Below are 19,673 nucleotides of genomic sequence, written 5' to 3'. Positions count from 1 at the left end.
CACACTGACTCTCCACTCTTTATGGATCTTCTGACAGTGGATGCCTTGTGGGTTTAACAGATGATCCAAATGCATATTGATGCATTCAGATGATCTCAGTGTGTTCTCTGGGATGCTGTGAGATGTCTGTAAGCTTGGAAATGGAGAGGTGCAATGGGCAGGAGCTGAATGGACAATGAGTTGGTGATGGGAGCATAGAAACATGCTGATCTTGGACAGGCTTTTCAAAAAGGGTCAGAATTTGAACTCTCTTGAATTCTGTGGGGTAGAAGGCAGGGAAATCTTCTTTTCCCAGATGAATTAGCTCTGTGTGGGAATTGAAAGCATCAGGTAAAGAAGTGACCAGATGTTCTACAGATGTCTGAAAGCTTGGCTTTCTGAATGGACTGCTGAAAAGAAAGCGGAGGGCTAAAATTCTCTGCTCCAGAGTTGTAGATTTGATAGGTAGTTCAAATAGGTAATTTAAGAATATTGCTTTGCACCTTTCTCAATGACTGCCCTAAACTCAGTCTATCCAAGTATTTTTTCCAAGAGGCATGAAGAATTTGTAATACTTTCTGTTATCAAAAGCAGGACTTAAAAGAGTCCTGCACCATACCAAAGATATGAATGCTGTGTTAAGGAATTTGGACATATTAATAAAAACAACATATTACTCTACCACTCTCTCATCTGAAATTAAACGTGTCAAGCAAATTGCTGAAACAGTAGACGGAAACTTGGCAATTACGTTTGTGTGGCAATTTGATTCTGTTCTCCCAAAATACCTCTGGAGAGCATCCAACTGTAGCTCTGCTCTGATCCCAAGGCTAGCCTGCAGATGCTCTGAACACAGACATGTAAGCCGCAGGCTCTGGTGGCCTGATCTGTGTAGTTGCTAGAAAGCTTCAAAATCTGCTTTGCTCTCGGAGGGCTTTCCATTTGGGAAAGGAACTGATACCATTCCAATTTTAACTCTGGAAGAGGAAGGGAAAATAGAAAAGCTTCAGAGAAGCAAGTTTTTGTCTAGACTGTGGAGCCAGCTGGGTGTCTTGTTCTGTCTTGTCAGGCTGCCTTCTTGTTTGGGGCTTTGACTGAGTGGTTGACAAGTGCATTAACTCTGTGAAAATAAACCCGCTTTTGGTGTGGCAAATGAACCCTGGTCTCCTGTGACCATCCCCTGCCGCAGTTGTTTCAGCACTGCTTTACTGCCCCATAAAAATGCATAAGCTTCTCTTCTTGTCCTTTCCCAGTTATCATTTGAAAAACTTTCCTCTGTTTTTGCCTTAAAAACTACTTCTGAAGTGAAAGTTCTCTTCTGTTTCACTGACTATAAAGTGTGCATGATAATTATAGGCCATTGCTGTGTTAGCTGAGATACTGCAGTGTTTCTGCAGGACAAAACCTTGCTCCAAGCAGGAGCAGTTCAACTTCTCTCACTCAAACCCCAGGGGCCAGGGATGAGGAATTTCCTCAGTTTTGTGCTCAGCAGTGACAGTGGTATCTGTGTGGACACAATTTATTGCACTGTAAGTAATAGTTTAATGGCCTTGCATGCGATAAATGCTGTTTCGTGCTGCTGTGTGGTTTTCAATAGTATGTCAGAGAATTACTTACGCCTTTAAATCTGCATCATTCAAGAAGGCAATATTTTAAAAATGTGATTATGATATCAAGGGTTTGTGAAGTGAAGGGCTTTTGCTGCTCCAAAGATTTCCTGTCTAGAGAATGTAAGTCTGACAACTATGGGATTTTTTTTTTTGCTATTTGATTTAGTGGTTTTTTAATTCTTTGAATCAGGCTCCTTTCCTTCTCCTGCATTTGGATCCTCTTAAAAATTACTAGTTTCAGGGAAAAATGCAAGCATACCAAATAACCTGTCATTTGCTAACTAATTGCTGCTTTTAGAGTGGTACCAGTCTTGTTTCTTCAGCAATGTGTCTACTTAGCTGTGCTCTTGCTCCAAACGGAGTCATGTTTCAGCCTCTGAAAGCCACACTGTCCTTGATTGTCTTTTAAATTTTTTTTCTATCCTTTGTTTGGGTTATTTCTCTTGGTTGGTATCAGGGAGATGCTGTGGTAGCTAAAGAGGCTGTTCCTCTTACCTGTTGTATCCCACTTGCTGCATTGGTTATTTACGAGGATATGACCTGACTTGCACCATAGGTGTTGACCCTGTCTTGTGCAAAGCCCTGCTGCCTCCAGGGATCCAAATAAAGGATCTTTTTAAGAATTAGATGCTACAGACCCTATACTGTTGTCTGTAAAACCAGGGGCTTCAGTTTGGGCAGGACCCAGGCCCCCCCATTCAGAGCAGTGGTACTGTACAAAGCCTTTGGCCCCTGGAATATCTGAGTTCCTCAGCTCCCTGCAGGATCAAGTCCAGATTGGGTTGAACAGGGCTCATAGACATGTTTCTCTCAGGAGAAGCACTCAGCTTGGCCACATACTTACCTGGTCAATATTTGCTTAGTTAAGAGTGGGACAGGGATGGAAATGTTCATCAGCCAGTGGTAAACTGGTTTCCTGAGCATCAACACCACTAGATTTGTGTTCAAAGGCACTGTGTGGGCAGAAACTGGCCTCCCAGCCCTCAGTGCCTCCTGGCTGTAAACCCATCCACCGTGTTCCAGGTCATGTTGGGGATGACAGTAGCTATTTTATGGCAGTTCTGGAGGTATTGGGTGAAGAAAAGATAGCGATTTGGGTGCTGGAAAAAAGTTCTAGAAAAGGGGTGTTATTTATATGCACAAGTTAAATGATACCCTGGCTGCAACTGCTTTGTGGTTGGGGTTGTTTTAAAGTGTGGTTTGTTTGGCACTGAATAGCTATCAGAGAGGTGTTTTTAGCCACTGTGCTTTTAAAATCAACATGCTAAAGCCCTTGGAGTTGTGAGGATATGTGCATATGCAGACTGGTGTTGGTTGAATTCAATTGTTACAAAACACACTCTTGGAAACCTCATCTGGGATGGTGTTGGCATATCCCTCACATTTTGCCATTTTTCAGAAGTTGTCAGGTAGTACTGTGTGGGAAGTGTTAAAGGGATAAATCCTGAAATCATAATTTGGGCTAAACTCCCACTGTTTTCAGTGGGTGGCTTGATGGCATTAAGGCCAAGTACCCCTCAGCTATTACAGATGACCTTTCTGTCTTTAAAAGTCAAGGAGACTGAGACTTGATGCCTCTGTCTTGTACTAGAGATCAAACTGCAGGATTGCAGCCCTTGGAGTTTGTACATGTGCTAAGATTTGTGAACAAGAAGTTGGTTAACCAAAAACATTTCCAGTAACTGTTCTTTAGATTCTCAGTAGTGCTGGTGAAATGCCAGAGATCTGGAAACAGAAATTAGCCAGTGATTTAGAGCAGTTCATGGAGAAGACAGTCATTCTGTAGGGCAAACACTGATGTTCTGAAAACTCTACTTTTCATAGATCCAGAATATATAACCCCATGTATTTTAAATCGAAACCTTTAAATTCTTCCAAAATACCAGCACAAATTTATTGAAATTGTTTGCTCAGATAACCGATTTTTATTTTTTTAGGAGAATGTTTCTACGAAGTGCATGCAACTTTTGTCAGTATATGGTTTTCCAGCAAAATTGAATTAAATGTATTTTAGAAGTCAAGAATCTGAAAGTAGGTACCTGAAGTTCCTGACTGTCACCAAGTGATTGAGATCATAAGTTGTTCTGGCTTTGTCTCTCTATGCAAGAAAGAAGGAAGATGTGTTTGTGTTGGCAACACTTAAGAAAAATCAAACAATATCTCAACAGTAAGAAAGGAAAAAGGCCCAAATCTCTTCAGAAAATGTTGCTGTGCAAACCTTGGCTGGCAGAATGTTTGCCCAGCTGAAGAGCTTCTTTCCTGCACCTCAGTGGAGCATCATCATTAAAGTGAAGCACACTCTGTATTGTTTTTCTTGCCCATTTCTCCGTAGGTGGTCACTGCCTATTTCATATTTCACTGCCTATTTTCATATTTCAAGCTCAGGAGGGCTCTTCTGTCCCATGACTGGGATTCCAGGGGGGAAGAAGGGTTTTCAAATCCTTCCATGCCCTCCTTTACCTCTGAGTTCCCCATCAGGATTGTGTACACAGCTCTCTTTTTCTTTTCCTTTTTTTTCCTCTTCCTGAGAATATGTTTATTGTGCTAACTGAAGTTGCTGAAGCACCTGGAAGGGATTCATCTCATGCTGTGTGCTCTCTAACTACCTCAATTGCCTTTCCTTTAAAGAGGTGGTTGACTGACAGGAGGAGGACCAAGCAGAAGAAGTTGTTCTTTGGCTTTCTCCCCCTCTTGTGCCTCCAAGATCACAGATGAGGTCTGTGAGAACTGGGACAAGAGCTGGCATCTCCCGAGTACTGGAACTGTACTCCACACATGAAAATTCATAATGAGGGTAACTGACCCCACCTCTTCTGCTGATTTTCTGCTCAGGGTTGTCACAACCATTTTTAATTTGTCTTCATCACTAAACTGGGGCCTTGGATACTGAGGAGTAAAAAAGTGCTTCAGACAAGTAGTTTGATGATGTGTATCTCTCTCCTTTAAAGCCTCCCTGTCAGTTTGTGTGGCTTGTAATTGCAGAATTGCAGGTTGGCAGGAACCTCTCTGGACAGTCTAGTCCAATTCCCCACTTACTGTGGTGGCAGCTGAAACAGTCAGCTCAGTGCCATGTCCAGTGGGGATTTGAGCATGCCCAAGGATAGAAATTCCCATTATCTTCCTGAGCAACCTGTGGTTTTCTGAGTTCTGTGGTTTTGTGTTCATTTCCCCTCATTCCCACCCAGAAAAAAAAGTGCGGTTTTGTTGTGGGGTTTGTTCTTACATTTAAATGGAATTTCCTGTATTTCAGTTTGTGCCCACTGACTCTTGTCCTGTTGCTGGATACCACCAAGAGGAGCCTGGTTTCATCTTCTTTACACCTCCATCAGGTATTTATGCACATTTATAAGACCCCTCTGAACTTCTTCTTCTGCAGGCTGAAGAGTCCCAGCTCCTTCGTCCTCTCCTTATATGCCAGATACTCCAGTCCCTTAATTATCTTTGTGGACTTCTGCTAGACTCTCAGCAGCATGTCCATGTCTCTGTTGTACTGGGCAGGGAAGGACTTGTCCCAGCACTCCAGATTTGTCTCACCAGCCCTGAGCAGAGGGGAAGGATCCCTTCCTTTGGCCTACTGGAAGTTGTTTTTCCTAATGCAGCCCATATGCTGTTGAACTTCTTTGCTACAAATGTGGTTTGGAGGCTCATGGTCAACTTGATGTCCACCAGGAATCTCAGGCCTTTCTCTGCTTTTCTACTTCCTTTCTGCCTGTTGGCTCCCAGTCTGTGCTCCTGAGCAGCAGGGCTTTGCATTTGCCTTTGTTGAACTGCAAAGGTTGTTGTAGCCCGTTTCTGCAGCCTGTGTACATCCCTCTGAGTGGCAGCATGCCTACCTGGTCTGTTAGCCACCACTTCCAATGCTGTATCATCTTCAAACTTCCTGAAAGTGAACTCTCTGCTGTCACCCATAATCTTTCCTTTATAAAGAATTTAGAGCCCTGGGTGAAGTGTTTAATGAATCAAATCTCTCAACAGTTCTAGAAAGTACATTGCTGTTCACTTGGGAAAGTCAGAGAGAGATGAGGCAGCTTCAGTAGCACTAACATAACATTAAATGCTGTGCATTGTAGTAAAGGACTTCATTATTATTATTTAGGACTTTAATTCCTCGAATCTCTGATACTTTCATGCAATACCAGCTCATGCCCTTTCGTAACACCATAGCAACGTGCTATAAATGTCACTGTAATGTGGCTTGTTGGCCAAAAGCTGGACAAGGAATGCTTTCTAGGGCAGGAAATCCATGGGGTCAGTAAAAAAAGTGCAGTAGAATGAGGGAAAAATCCTACTGTTATTTTATAGTATAGCAGGGCGATTTTTCTTTTTCTCTCCAAAACTGTGCCCTAGAGGAAACAGAAGCAGCGACCAAAATTCTCTCAGTGCTTTATCTATATCCCCCTCCCCCAAAACCTACATCCTAGGCACGGTCTAAACCTCTGGGCTAACAGATGGTGTTGAGGGGGGGAGGGAGGGGGAACAATTTGCATCTAAATAGCTGAGATAGAAAAGGGTCATGTCCCACAGACCAGCCCCACTCACCTGCTGTTTAAATCCCCCTGAGAAACAGGCAAACATGCTTAGATTTTCAACGTCTGCATCAGCTGTACTTACTCTCTGAAACTTTCTGCCCTAAAAAAGCTGCAATCCTCTGCATCTTCTATATGGATTCTGTTCTGCCCCCAAAAGGACGAACTTTTAAAGCTTTAGTTCTTTGAATGGATTTGACAGCTGTGTCACTTCTGTTCAGCCCTCCCATCAGAGTGACTGCTGCTGTTGGTTGGCGTAATTAGCACAAGCACTAATGATACAGAAAAGGTTCAGAGCAAATATTACCTCTTCTGTCAGCTTGCTACTCTCATGGCTGCCTGATTCCTCCTTCAGAGGTGTTCTTGCCATATGGTCCTGTGGACTCCTGACGCAATATTCTGCGCTGGGTTTGTGTGTGTAGGTGGGATGGGCTTTGGCTCTAGTGACCACCAGGCTGCAGTCCAGTGGTGATCCTGATCCTGCAGGACTGTGGTATGGCATTAGATGGCTGTGCTTAATCTTGCATGCAAAGGCATGCAAAGCCAAGTTGCTCTGGCTTCCTGACTGTGTCCTGTAAGAATTTCTCAGGTCTAAGACCTTGCTGCTTTGTAATGATTTTGTTTTGGAGTGTATGGGTCATTTGCCCACCTCTGTTACACATTCATGGAGACTACTCTGGGTCTACCCACCAGTCCTGGCAGCAAGAAGTATGCTTTTGTCTCTTCAGGCAGACTTTCTCAAAGTTTAAGGCTGTGGAAAACCTGTAATAAGGAAAACCTCCCCAGTTCTTCATCATTGTGTACACATTCACCAACCGGAAACCATCCTACCTTATTTCCCAATGATATTTGGAGAGGCAAGAGGGCTTTGCAACCAAGTTTAGTCTTAGTACAAAACACTAAGATGAGCAAAACCTGGTTCTACCCATCAGTTCCTTGGACTTCTACACTGAAATGCTAAAAATAAATAATGTGACAATAGTCCAGGTGGTTCAGGAACTTTATTACTTTTGTCTGTTGACAACATCTCTACTTCCCAAGAAGTAGAAGGCATTAAAAGGTTGAGTTTGGCAGACTGGAAGGCTCTGCAGGATAAAGAGTGGTGAAGATGATGTCTGGGGACCCACCACTGTCTTCTGTGTGTTGATCTGGTAGAGTAAAATGTCTGCAGTGGAGGATTTATATATCTGGAATTGCAAGACCTTGAATCTCTTCTTTCTTCAGCACAAGCCTGGAGGGAGTTGGTGAGGTTAACCTTTGCCAAGCTGCTGGGCCCTCCCTCCCACATGTGTCTGAGAAGGGGAAATGGCCTCAAGAAGTGTCTTCATTTTTCTTTTCTCATTTAATTCCCAAGTATATTTCAGTAGTGGGTAGTAGTGGTTGATGTGCATTAGGGCAACATGGATCTGGGCAACAGCCTTGTTTACATGCCTCTGAGGAATAAGTTTATTTATTTTATAATTTAATATAGATTCCAGTTAATAAAAACAAGATCCGGTGTATGAATGCTTACAGAAATAACTGGGCAATGCACAATACCAAATTATATTAATTTAGAGCAGTCTGTGGTACTTTATAATGTTCCACAACTGTTTTTCTTTTTAGTACTTTGTCACTTGAGGATAACTATGTTTTATAAATGGTCATATCACATGATACATACTCACTGTCTGGGAGTAAACAAAATAAGTGAGTTAACTTGGGTGGTGCAAGTTATATACACACATGCACACATAAATGTGTGTGGATATACATGTTTGTACATCCACACTCTCTTCTGTAGGACAGACCTCTGCCCTGCTCCTTCTGCCCCCTTCCCCAGGTCAGTGATGCAGGCGGGTGACTGGCTCTGGCAGCTCTGCTGCTGGTCTTTGCTGTGGATAAAATGCTTCTTGTGCAGCAGGGCCCCACAGACCATGTAAGGGCAAATCCAGAAATTAAAGATGCTATTGGAAATATTTATTTTCTCTGTTTTTTAAAAACAAGACAATGTAAATTGTGCAGCTGTAGCAGAGGTGCGTGTTACTTTTTGACAAAGGAAGCAAAAGGGGGAAATATGAGGAATTAGGTGCCCTTTGAGGTGAGGTTTGCAGGTAGTGTGATGAAGACTGGGGAAACTGGATTTCACAGAATCCTAGAACAGTTTGTGTTGGAAGGGACCCTAATGATCACCCAGTTTCAACCCCTTGCCATGGGGACTGCCCTCCACCTTGCCAGGTTGCTCAAAGCCTCATCCAACCTGGCCTTGAAGACTTCCAAGGATCTGATATCCATAGCTTCTTGGGCAGGCTGTTTCTGTGCCTCACCACCCTCACAGGAAAGAATTTCTGACTAGTATCTGATCTAAACCTGCCCTCTGTCTTATGGCCATTCCCCCTTGTCCTGTAACTCCATGCCCTGGTCCAAAGTCCCTCTCCAGCTCTATTGCAGCCCCTTTAGGTACTGGAAGGTGCTCTAAAATCTCTGTGGAGCCTTTCCTTCTCCAGGCTGAACAATCCCTGTTCTCTTAACCTGTCTGCATAGCAGAGGTGCTCTGGCCCTCTGAGCATCTTTCTGGTCTCTTGTAGTTTTGCTCCAGCAGGTCCACGTCCCTCTAACACCGAGGTCCCCAGAGCTGGATGCAGCACTCCGCATGGGGGTCTCACCAGAGTAGAGCTTAAGTAGAGAATCCCCTTCTTCACTGCTGGTCACAGTGGCCTGAGATGTAGGCTGCTTTTATTTTAGCAGGTTTCTTTCATTACCTAGTGGCTGACTGACATTGGAACATTTATTTCTGTATCTTCCCAAGCTCTCTAACTGGGAAGAGGAATTTGCTGTACAGAAAGGACCATTCTGGTAGTCTACAGTGTTACTTCAATCCTTCAATCGCTTTCTCTGTATGGAACTAAAATACTAAAGAAAAAGATGTGCTAGATTGGAGTCATGCCTAAAGCAATTCTTGGCATAATGGGATTGTTTTACTGATTTCTAATTAAAATAGAATTCTAACTAGATTGTTTTGAGCATACATACAACTCTAGTTTGTTGTTGTTGGTCTAATTGCCTCCTAAATTAAAGATACCAATTTTCTAATCCACATTCTCCCTTGGGATACTGGCTTTAAAAGAGGGTGTGGAATGCTATGTAAATGATTTACAGGCATGGAAAATAGAAAGTGGTCTTTAAAGACATTAGCCAAAACTTAGGTGTTCCCTTTACCTGTGATGTCTTGACAGAGAGACTGATTAATTTTTATTTTTTGGTATGTATTTATTTCTCTGTCCTGACAGGTCATCTAAATGGATAGAAATGTAGTCTGAGAAAAATGCCAATAATCTCAGCCTTTGAGGAAAAAGCAGTTAATGAATCTTCAGGGAAATACCCAGAGTCCAGATGCTCTGTGGGGAAGAAAAGGTTGGGAGCCAGAGTACCAGGGGCTGGAGACAATACATCACCTCAGATCTAAGATGGAAGCTGTCTGCTGACAGCACAAGTTATTAAAATGACAGAATTACGGGCTTATTTGCTTAAGACTACTTTTTTTGAGCCCATTTTAAAAAGTCATTATTTGGGATTTGACTACTTCTATTTAAGATATCCTGGTTAAATTTTGTCAGAAATAAAGCATTATATTTTTGCAGATTTTTAATTATCTTTACAAATTGAAGCCCTTTGGGGAAATTTCACCTGTGTGGGATGTAAATTCAAACCATGCTGTAAGTTTAAAAAATATGTATTAGGCTCAAATCCAACTTCTATTTTTAAAGCTAAAAGGGACCTTACAAAGTAGAAGGCCACAAGTTTAGATGTCTGTTTTATGATATTTTAATAGATTAGCAGAGACTGACAAAACTTTTGCCAACGTAGAATATTTAAGCTCCTCAGATAAAACTAGATGTACATTGAAGAGTGTTCCCAGGAAAACAAAGCATTATTTCCAGCCTGAAGAGATTTTTCTTAAAAATAAAAGCAGCCAAACATGCGTATGTTGGGAGGCTGTGAATCAGCACCTGCAAATACCAGCAGTACAAGAATAACCAGGAATGGAACAAAAAGTTGGATGGGGCCCTAAGCAACCTGATCTGCTGGGAGGAATTGGTGCACATGTCAGAGGGGCTGGACTTAGTTGATTTTTAAGGGCCCTTCCAACCCAAGCCTTTTCTATGATTTTGTGAAAACGTGGGCCAAAAGAAACAACTGGAAAGAGTGGAAGAAGCAACCTCATACTTGCAAAGGAGACAGTTCACTTAAGCTCTTTTGTGGTCATGCTCTGTTGTGGATTGATTTAGACGATCTCCTTTCCCACAGCAAATGTATTTTACTTCACTGAATCCCTCTGCAACGAGCATAAGAACAGGAAATGTTGGAGTTAGTGCAGGTGTTGCCACAATATGAGTATGAATTGTTAGTAAAGAGGAAGGCAGCACTTGCCTTTGAGACAAGTGTAAACGGCGTAAAGTGAAGGGGGAAAAATTGGTTTGGGAAGCGCATCCCCATGCATTGCTCCTGGGTAAGCTCAGGGATCAATGGGATTTCTTGAGAGCTGTGCAATAGCTGTTTCCAAAACTGACTGTCCTGTTCATATCTTGAGTTTTTTAGCAAACAGAGCTGGTACTGTAGAGGTGAGAGGTGAAATTATGGTGTTCTAGTTACAGAATTTAAAGTATCCTTTTATACTCTCGCCTTGGATACGAGAGAGGGAGTGTGGTCAGGTAACCTGAGGTGGGTGCTGGGTTTGTGTGGCCAAAACACCAAGAGAGCTTTGGGTTGTGGGTAGGTACCATATCTCTGACAGCCTGCTGCAAACATTCTTGACTCTTAATTGCTGAAATTAGGGGAAGATGATGAGAAAACTGCCCCTGGACTTGCTGCATGCTGTGCTCTTCTAATTCTTATGCTGGTGGCCTTAGGAGCACGTAGCTGTAGGACTTGAGCAAGGTGACTTAAAGCAGTGGGAGGGAATACTGTACTGAACAAAATGCCTTAACTCATACAGCTTCCTAGAGCATCTGTCTTTGGTTGTTGTCTTCATTTTGGAAATCGGTTGAGTTTTATCTACCACTTGGCAAAGGTACAACATTGTCTATAGAGCTTCTTGTCTGCCCAGTAGTGACCATAAAAAGATTTTTAGCATTTTAACTACACAGAGGACAAACAACAACCTGACAAAACAGTCTTGAGATGAATAAAACATGCATACTGGCAATCCATCGTAATCCATCCATCAGTGAAATCCCAATTCTGCTGAATGTGCAGTTCATATTGTCGCTAATTGTATGATGTAGATGCTTGTCCACTGGGAATTGGATGGAAATTAGCAAGTCGCTTGCTTCAGATGCTGACAGGGCTGTGAATGGGAGATCAGTCAGTCTCCTCTGGGTTGAGTTTTATGGCTGCAGTGCTGCTGCTTCTTGAGAAAGAATGAGTTTTAAATAGGTAGCAGTGAAGTTCCATGTATCCTACTGAAAGCTGCTTAGGTCACTGTAGCAAGTACAGAGGGCAATAAGATCTGTACCCCAGAAAAGCCTTGCTCAAAGATGTTGAGGAAAACCTTGCCTGCTATATCTAGCCTTGCAATTAACTCCTACTCCTAATTACATAGTGCCTTAAAATGGGCCTGCCACTGTAATAACTGATGTTGTTATATTTCCTTTTGTTCAGTGGAGTAAAAATAGTTCACTTGGCTCATGGGCTTTATTTAACTGAGCGCTAATGCAGACTTGGTTTTAATATAATGCAGAAACAGCAGTTCCTTTGTGCCAGTCCTATAGAGCTTTCTTTTCTCTACTGGCATACAGTAAGTATGATTGGAATCTGAGTAAATGATGTGATAAAAGGCTTGATGGTGCTTCCTAAAAACAAACTGCTGCTCATTAAATTAAACGATGGTGATTCTTAATGGACTAGTTAGTGCTCTGCGGTGCATTTGGTACAAGTAAGGAAGTCTAGGGATGTGGGACCTTGCCATTATGGCTCCTCCTCTATGTTCTAGAATCATAAGGCAGGTAGAATAGGGAGTTTTGCTAGATAGCATATAATTATAAACACAGAGGTGATGTTCTTGCAGCAAAGAAGACTACTGTGACAGTTTAATTAGGGGAGAAACTACAAGCCACCTTAGGCTTTTTCATTTTGCCTTGTACGTGAACTGCTCATAAAGCATTTCATGTATTGCACTTGAATCATTGTTAACCTGAAGCAGATTTATGTGCAGTTCTCAAATTGATTGTCGTCACTGATATTAAATTAGCTCTTGCAGAGCTGGATATTTGATGGTGCTTGTCTCTAAATTCAGTTTGTCTACAAAAACCTCATATTTGATGCAGAGCTTATCCTGTCTTTGGAGAACTATTCATTCTCCCCTCTTTTCTCAGCTTTGAAGAACCAAAACTTTTAACAAAGAAACATGAAACTGAACCAATCTTTGTGATTTTATTTAATTGAAATCTACTGCCAGTATGAAAATCCTGGCTAGTAATTAAGGGAATGTGACAGCTTTGCCAGTCATTACATAAATACTATGGAGCACTGGGCTTCCTACTGTCATTAGCTGCAATGAACACAATGGAGCTATAGACAGGAACAAGAATTACTCTGATGATAAATGTTTGCATTTCCAATTAGCACTGAACTGTTGTGGCATTTTCCCCTCAGTCTAATTGAGGGTCTTGGACTAACAATAATTGGGTTGTCTTCTTGCTCTTTACTTTCCCAGCAACAAAGGAGTTGAATGAGTTTTGCTCTTAAGAATATTGGTTACCTCCTTGCAGGTCTCTGTGTCTCAGTGTTTCTTTGCCTCAGAAAAAACTCAGCTTTTACAGGTTAATGTAAACTTTCATCTATTTATGTACTGTGGCTTTTTGCTAACCACTGCATTGCAGTGTCCTCTGTGTCTATGGGATGTTGTTGACTTGATCTGACAATGTTCTCATTTTCTTATATATTTCTTACCCCCACCCCCATTGCTAAATGACAGATTTCTGGATTTAAAAAGGTGCAGTTTTTGAAAATGCTGACATGTATTTAAAGTGTGAATACATTGTACTGGGAATTATTCCACATTAGGAGATAGCAGGGCTTAATTCTGAGCCCTGTGTTCTATGTACATCTTCCTGCATTGGAAACTTTTGAATGGAATAATGATTAATGATTTGGCTGCTCTCAGTTGCTGTTACTGCTAATGCGTAGTTAGGACTCTGAGCCAAGTAACTTAGGCAAGAGTAGTGGGGGTGGGTTTTACTGTGTGCATTAATATATTCTCTTTATGCTGCATCTAGTTATTTCCTCTGGAGCACAGATTTCCTCCAGGAAACCTGCTTATATGAGCTTTGGATATGCTTTAATATAAGAGGCCTTTATTTTTGCCACCCTGCTTAGCAAGCTCCGACTCCAGCGCCTACATTGACTTGTGTGGTTGAAGCCCTGCCCTCCCGTGAGCAAAAGCGGAACGGGAGCCAAGGCTGCTCTGTGCTGTGCTGGAAAAGGGAGCCTGTTCTGACATCTGCAACAGCGAACTTGCTTGTTCAGGCATGTAGCTGGGGGAGGTGAGGCAGCTCTTCTGGAGGATGATTTGTGGGCTGAGAACTTTTAAAAATGATACTCTTGGTTCTTTCTGTTGCAGCTTGGATTTTTTTTTTCTCCTTGAATATGGATGCAATTTATTTCTCTTGGGCTGTTAAAAAGCGTTGTTTGGAGTGGGTAAATGCTCAGTCAAAATGAGGAGGCTGCTGCCCAGGGATGGGATCAGGCAGAGCTGATCTCTACAGTTCTCCAAGCTGGAGTACTGGAGTGCAAGTAAGGAGAGTTCATCACGTGTTCCAGGTACTTGGGCATAGCTGGCATTGATTGTGAAGTGGTTATTGTTTGACACAGCCATTTATTTGTGCAACAGCTGAAGCCAAATCTAAACACGGCATTTTAAGCTGGCATTGCCTCTCTGTGGTTTTGGATTCAAGCCTAATGTGGTGAAAAGGGCTTGACCTGCCTCAGCGCTTCTAAAACCCTCAGTGTGTCTGGGTTACTGTCACAGTGATCATGCATGGGCCCACACCGTGGAAGCTGGTGAGCATTGGGCCTTGATTCTTTCAAACAAAGCAGAAAGAAGCTTCCTTAACTTGAATGAAAGGAGAACTCTGTTGCTAGGAATCAAGTGGTTATAATTAGTCTGTTCTTCTTTAGAAGCGTATCTGTGCAGTAGGATGGGTTAGCATGGATATCTGCCCTGGGAGAGATTTTACAGCTCTCCTGCCCGCTGCAGTCAGGTCCACATCCTTCTGCAAAATCTGGGCTAGGGAATCCCACCTTCCATTTAGCCCAAACTGCTGGGGTTGAATTAAAGGCTTTTTTTTGTTAAAAAGGACCATCCAGACTTTTGGCTTTTAAAATTCCAAGCCATGGAATTGTCCAGCTTTTCCTGTTGAGTTGTAAGTGGTCAGTCATCCTTTATGTCTGGCACTATGGAAATAATGCTGACAGTGGAGCAAGACTGCAACTGGTAGTTGGCCATCTGCCATGAGAGTGTCTGCCTTCCCCCTCCTCACACCCACCCACCCACTCATGCTGTAGCAATGGATGCATTCTCTTCTATGTGTATACTGATGTTGAGAGATTATTCTTTCATTTAATTTAGCAATTTCATCTGCATCTTTAGGTGTTGGCAGCACCTGCAGGGATCTAAGAGGTAAGTTCTAAAAAGACATCAGCAAACACTGCTGTTTTGTAATTATTTATTTGAACTTTATGCAAACCTGTTGTTTAGTCTCTTGGGGTTTTTGTGTTGTTTGTTTGTTGTTATTTTTGTTTTGTTTTTGTTGTAGTTTACATGTAAATGCAGGGTCTGGGCTGGTGCTTTGCTGTTCCTTGGCTTTTTTGGTTTAACTGGCACATGTACACAGAGCTCAGATGTGCAGTGAGTGGTTGGGGAGACAGCTCCATGCTAGGGTTTTTGAGGGTTTTTTTAATCACCTCTAAATGCAGTGATCGGTCTTTCCTCCCTCGGAGTATGTGTGTTGCAGCTGCCTTTTTTGTGTCAGCATGTGTTCCAGGTCCCATCTGCTGTTGGGTGGAGGAAGAAGACACCTCTTGCCTCTTTTTCAGGTGGAAGGCGTGGGGTGCCTTTCCTTCAGCGTGAGACTGGTGTTTGAGACTTAGTCCCACGTAAAGTAATAAAAAACGAATGACTGTCTTTTCATCCTGGGTGGAAACTGAGCTGGTAAACTCTGATGTTAGTTTTTCTGCTGGGATTTGCATGGAAGCGTGACACACAGGGAGGGAATCTGCTGCTTGCAATGTGTTTGAACAGAGCAGGGCACAGCCTGTGCTCTTTCTCACCAGGGCAGTGTGAGGGGGAAGGAGGAGATTTTAACTGTGTGTGCGCACAAGTGATTTCTAGCCATGGGATGGAAGGATGGAGGGATACTGGTGCAGAGGTAAAACACTTGTTCTGATCAGGATCAATTCAATTAAAGGTTAAGACTCTCTCTCTCTTTTTTTTTTTTTTTGGGCAATACACCTTTTCCTCACCCTGCCAACAACAGAATAATAGTGTCTTGGAAAAATGTGAGAGTTCCTTCTGATAGTAGGCAGAGAGGAAAGAGCAGTTGCTGAGCATCTTCCTCGTCCCTGTCTTGTTTAATATCGTTTATTCATCTGTAAGTTGTAGTGAGTAACTTAAAGCTACTCTCTTGCCAGACTGCATGAATTATAGATGTCTCTTTTATGAGTTTTCATGTTGACTCCTGCAATTAGTATGCATTGGACGTAGTTATCTGTATGGCATCTACTGTAGCGTAGGTTTCAGCCTTTCTGACTTTTTAATTGCTTTCTGTTTTAGCAATCAGTCATCTGTCTGTCTTGCTAAGGAATGCAAAAAGAACACAAGCAGCTTGATAGAAACTTAGAGTTCAGTGTGGAGCAGCAGGTTTGAAATGATGTGCTTAAGTTAAGTGGAAGGAAAAATGACATACATAGAGGGTCTTTGTTCTCTCTTTTTTCTGCTTGTGTGTGTGCTACAGTAGGGTCAGAATGTCCCACCTACTTTTGGGTCCCACTCTGTGAGGCGAATGTCTCAGGAGGCTGTGCCTGTACTACAGTTTATGCCTGTGGTTTAGACATAAACTTCATTATTTCCAAGGCATGTAGATGTGGCACTTGAGAGTGATTTAATGGTTAACACAGTGGTGCTGAGTTAATGCTCGGACTTGATGATCTTAGGGTCTTTTTCAACCATAACGTTTCCCTGATTATCTTTTGTGTTATATCTTCTTAACAAAGATCAGGAGACCTGCATGGATCTTTGCATGTGTGAATGTACTCCGAGCTCTTGGATGCCACTCTTGGCACCTGTGGGTGCTGTCTTGTGTTCAGTACTTCTGCTTGTTCCATCTTCTGTCTTTTTTCCTGTCTGCATAAGTGTTTTGTAGGAGAGTTTGTCAGGTTTGCTGTTGGACTCTGTTGAGTCTGGGGCAATGATATGTAGCTAATGGGCAGCAAAAGTTGATGGGAAGGGACAGGGTTGCATTGAAGGCAACCATAACTTGACTACAGTAGTCACAGATAGCAGTATGTAATAAAACTTTTCATGATTACTGTGTGCTGAAACGTCTCAAACTTTCAGTACTCTCAAATGTCTGCAGAAACAATAGTCCTACATTACAGCTATGCCTTCCTAGTGGTGTCTAAGGAGTTTGGTTTGAATGCTGGTGTTTTAATATATATAGTAGTTGAGAATAATTGTGTCTGCAGCTAAAATGTATTCCCTCATCTGACTCTGGTTGAAAAGTTCATGTGCTGTTTCATTGCTTCCACTGTTCACTTAATCACTCCGTGGAAACCTAAGATGGATTTCTCAAGGCAGAGTCGTGCTGGTGTGAAGAAGGAAATAACTCAGTGCAGCGATGCTTTGCATTCCTGTTGGAATGGATTGTGCCGAGCTGAGTGACTCATTTCAGTGGCCTAGCGCTGATGTTCTGCCGGCTGGGGAAACGATTGCCTGGTGCTCTGAATTTGAGCAGCGCCTACATGAGGGGGGTTGTTTAAAGCCTGCTTACATGTGAATTGGTAGGAGATTATTTTAGGAAGAAGAGAATTTGCACAGCCAATTGGGCTGCAGTGAGGGAGATGGCTACCTCTGTAACCACTCCATGGTGCTGGTCTCTCAGCTCTGACTTGGGGGTATAATTCTGTCAGGACAGGCTTTCATCTGCCTACTTCGAAGCCAATAGAAGTTGAAAGTATAATGATGTTGCATGTGACCTCTGTATTGCAGTGGGAGGATTCACTTAAGCATGTTTTTGGTTTTCCCTTTAAATATATAGTGGCACAAGGCTTTTGAGAACCCTCTAGTGCAGCTATTACAGGGGATAATTTCTGTGGAATCTGACTCTCTTAGTTTTGTGGATCAAGGGATTTCTCTTACCCCCCCCCCCCCCCATTTTCAAACAGCTCATTTAACTCCAAACATAAGACTTTGATGAAGAGAAAGGTTTATGAACTTGAGTGATGGAGAGAAAATGAGAGGGTGTACTATAGGCTTTGCCTACAGCAAAGGTGCAGTTATCAAATTGGTGTGAAACAATATTGCTTGTAAAACTATGTAACTTCTCAGCAGTTACTTGCTCTTTCAGGGAATAATGTAAGATAAACAAGAGCTTGTACTGCCAGTTTCTATCCCTGTGGTAAAACAGTAATTCATTTGTGCGCTATCCTTTCTGATTGAGGGATTTTGAAAAACTTTCTTACATTGAAGAAACTGAGAGCAGATGTCCCTGGGGTTTTGCACGGTGGAACTGAGAGGGAGGATGCTTGACATCCAGAGATTTTTCTTATACTCTTTTTTTTTTTTTTTGAGGTTTTTCCTTATGTTCTTTTTCTTTCTCCCAACACTAGGCCAGCTTCTGCCTGTAATCTGGTTTTTTTTTTTTTTTTTTTTTTTTTTTTAATTCTTCTTCTCACTTTTTTCTCTCCAGTCTGGAGAAGCATACTGCTCTGTTTTGGTCTGATGTTGCATCCATTCCCCAACTTAGTAAACTTTACTCTGTCCCCTGCTTAGTTTCATGTCTCTGACAGCAGGTATATTGACCTCTGCTCAGTGGGAGAGGGACTCAGAAGTGAGTCAGTCTCCATCCCAGCCATGCCTGCAGCTCCCAGAAGTTTGGCTGATGGGGGAATCTTTGGTTGCACCTTAACTCAAACCCCTGTGGGGGTAAATCAGGGTGTTAGAGCAGCAAATGTGGTGCTACTCCTGGGGAGGTCTGTTTGGCATGCACAGGGCTGCTAACATTCCTTTTCCTTCTGCTTCCCTGTTTGCAGTATATTCCTAGCACCTTCCTGGCAATTTGCTTTTTTGTAGTTAAATAAGATCAAAGCAGAGAATGCATCTCTTATGGGACACTGCTGCTTGTGGTTTCAAATGGTTTTGTTGTGCCAGTTCAGTTCCAGCCACTGACACTGTGATGTGCAAAGCCCATCAGGAAGGCCTCAGTATCTTCATGTTCCACAAGATATGTGTGCAGCAGTGGCTGCCAAAATGATCAGTTGGGTTTTAGCTTAGACTTTTTTCCACTGCTTAGGCAGGGAGAGTATTCGTTTGCGCCAACCACTTCATGGCTGTCACTCCAGCTGTCACTTAGTTCTGTTCTGTTTTATACCCGGGAATGGCATGAGGATGAAGTGTGAATGGTAGGACATGCACAGGGCACATGCGAGGACACGCCCAGACAAGTGCACAGATAATTTCTCCCCACCCCTCCCAAATGCCAAAGCTGTCCCACCGTTAAAATCAATCCCCAGATGCTAGTCTGTCATTTAATCTTCCATTGCATAGCTGTATTGGAAGGAGAATGGGGCTAGGGTCAGACTTTTTACAAAGTTCCCTGTGTGTGAAGACTTGCCCAAAGCCTTACAGGCTGTACAACACTGCCAACCCTCCCATTTAAGGGCAACTGTGAAGAAACTGGGAATCAATCAAGTGGAAGCAAAGGTGGGGCTGCAGGCCAGCCATGGCTTGGCAGGTGACAGGGAAACTCTGCTCTTGGCAAAATCTGGCACATTGCTGCTGAGTGACTTCTGTGGGCAGTGTTTGCCTGCCTTAGTTCCCCACAGCAGCGAGAGCAGTGTGCTTTCCAAAGCTTGCCAGTTACACTGAGAATCAGTAGCTTGGCTAAATAACTTTCAAATAACTTTGAAGGCTGGCTGGCTGCTGTGTGGCCATAGGATTGTGGTGTGGTGGTGAGATCTGTTTGGTGTGACTCAGTGTCATGCTGAGTCCAGCCTATGGAAAGTGGCTCCCTGGCAGTCAGCAGTGATCTCAGCTTTGTAATTAAACTTCTTACTTGCAGAGAGCAAACAGCTTCTGACTTTCTGCCACCCTGTAATTCTCCCTGAGTGAAACAACTTCCCTTACTGCCTGTGAAATTGGTAAAGCTGTTGAATTGCTTTTTCCACCCAAACAGAAATTGTTCCCACTTCAGTCTTTATTCAGCAGTTAACTCCCAACTTACTTTTGAAAGAAAACATAGTGCAGATGAATTCTAGTTTCCAGAAGGATCTTGCTGCAGCCGGGCTGTGCCTGGAGTAATGC

The 19,673-nt window shown here is 42.7% G+C and overlaps 1 protein-coding gene across 5 annotated transcripts in view; it reads left to right on the top strand.

Moving 5' to 3' along the window:
* The window catches only part of PAK1 (p21 (RAC1) activated kinase 1), a 75,999-nt gene that overhangs the window by 21,698 nt on the left and 34,628 nt on the right, over positions 1-19,673 (top strand). For 2 of the 5 annotated variants that reach the window (XM_053935383.1, XM_053935384.1), the window contains exon 2: positions 4,840-4,918. The exons of 2 other annotated variants lie outside the window; for them this stretch is intronic. The gene's annotated coding sequence lies outside the window, so the exon portion shown is untranslated. Of the gene's footprint in view, positions 1-4,839; positions 4,919-14,744; positions 14,775-19,673 lie in introns of all 5 variants that reach the window. One more of the 5 variants, XM_053935386.1, reaches the window with a different exon arrangement.

Source organism: Vidua chalybeata, chromosome 2 (assembly GCF_026979565.1).
Source record: "Vidua chalybeata isolate OUT-0048 chromosome 2, bVidCha1 merged haplotype, whole genome shotgun sequence".
Classification (NCBI taxonomy): Eukaryota; Metazoa; Chordata; class Aves; order Passeriformes; family Viduidae; genus Vidua; species Vidua chalybeata.
This window is presented reverse-complemented; position numbering and strand designations above follow the sequence as displayed.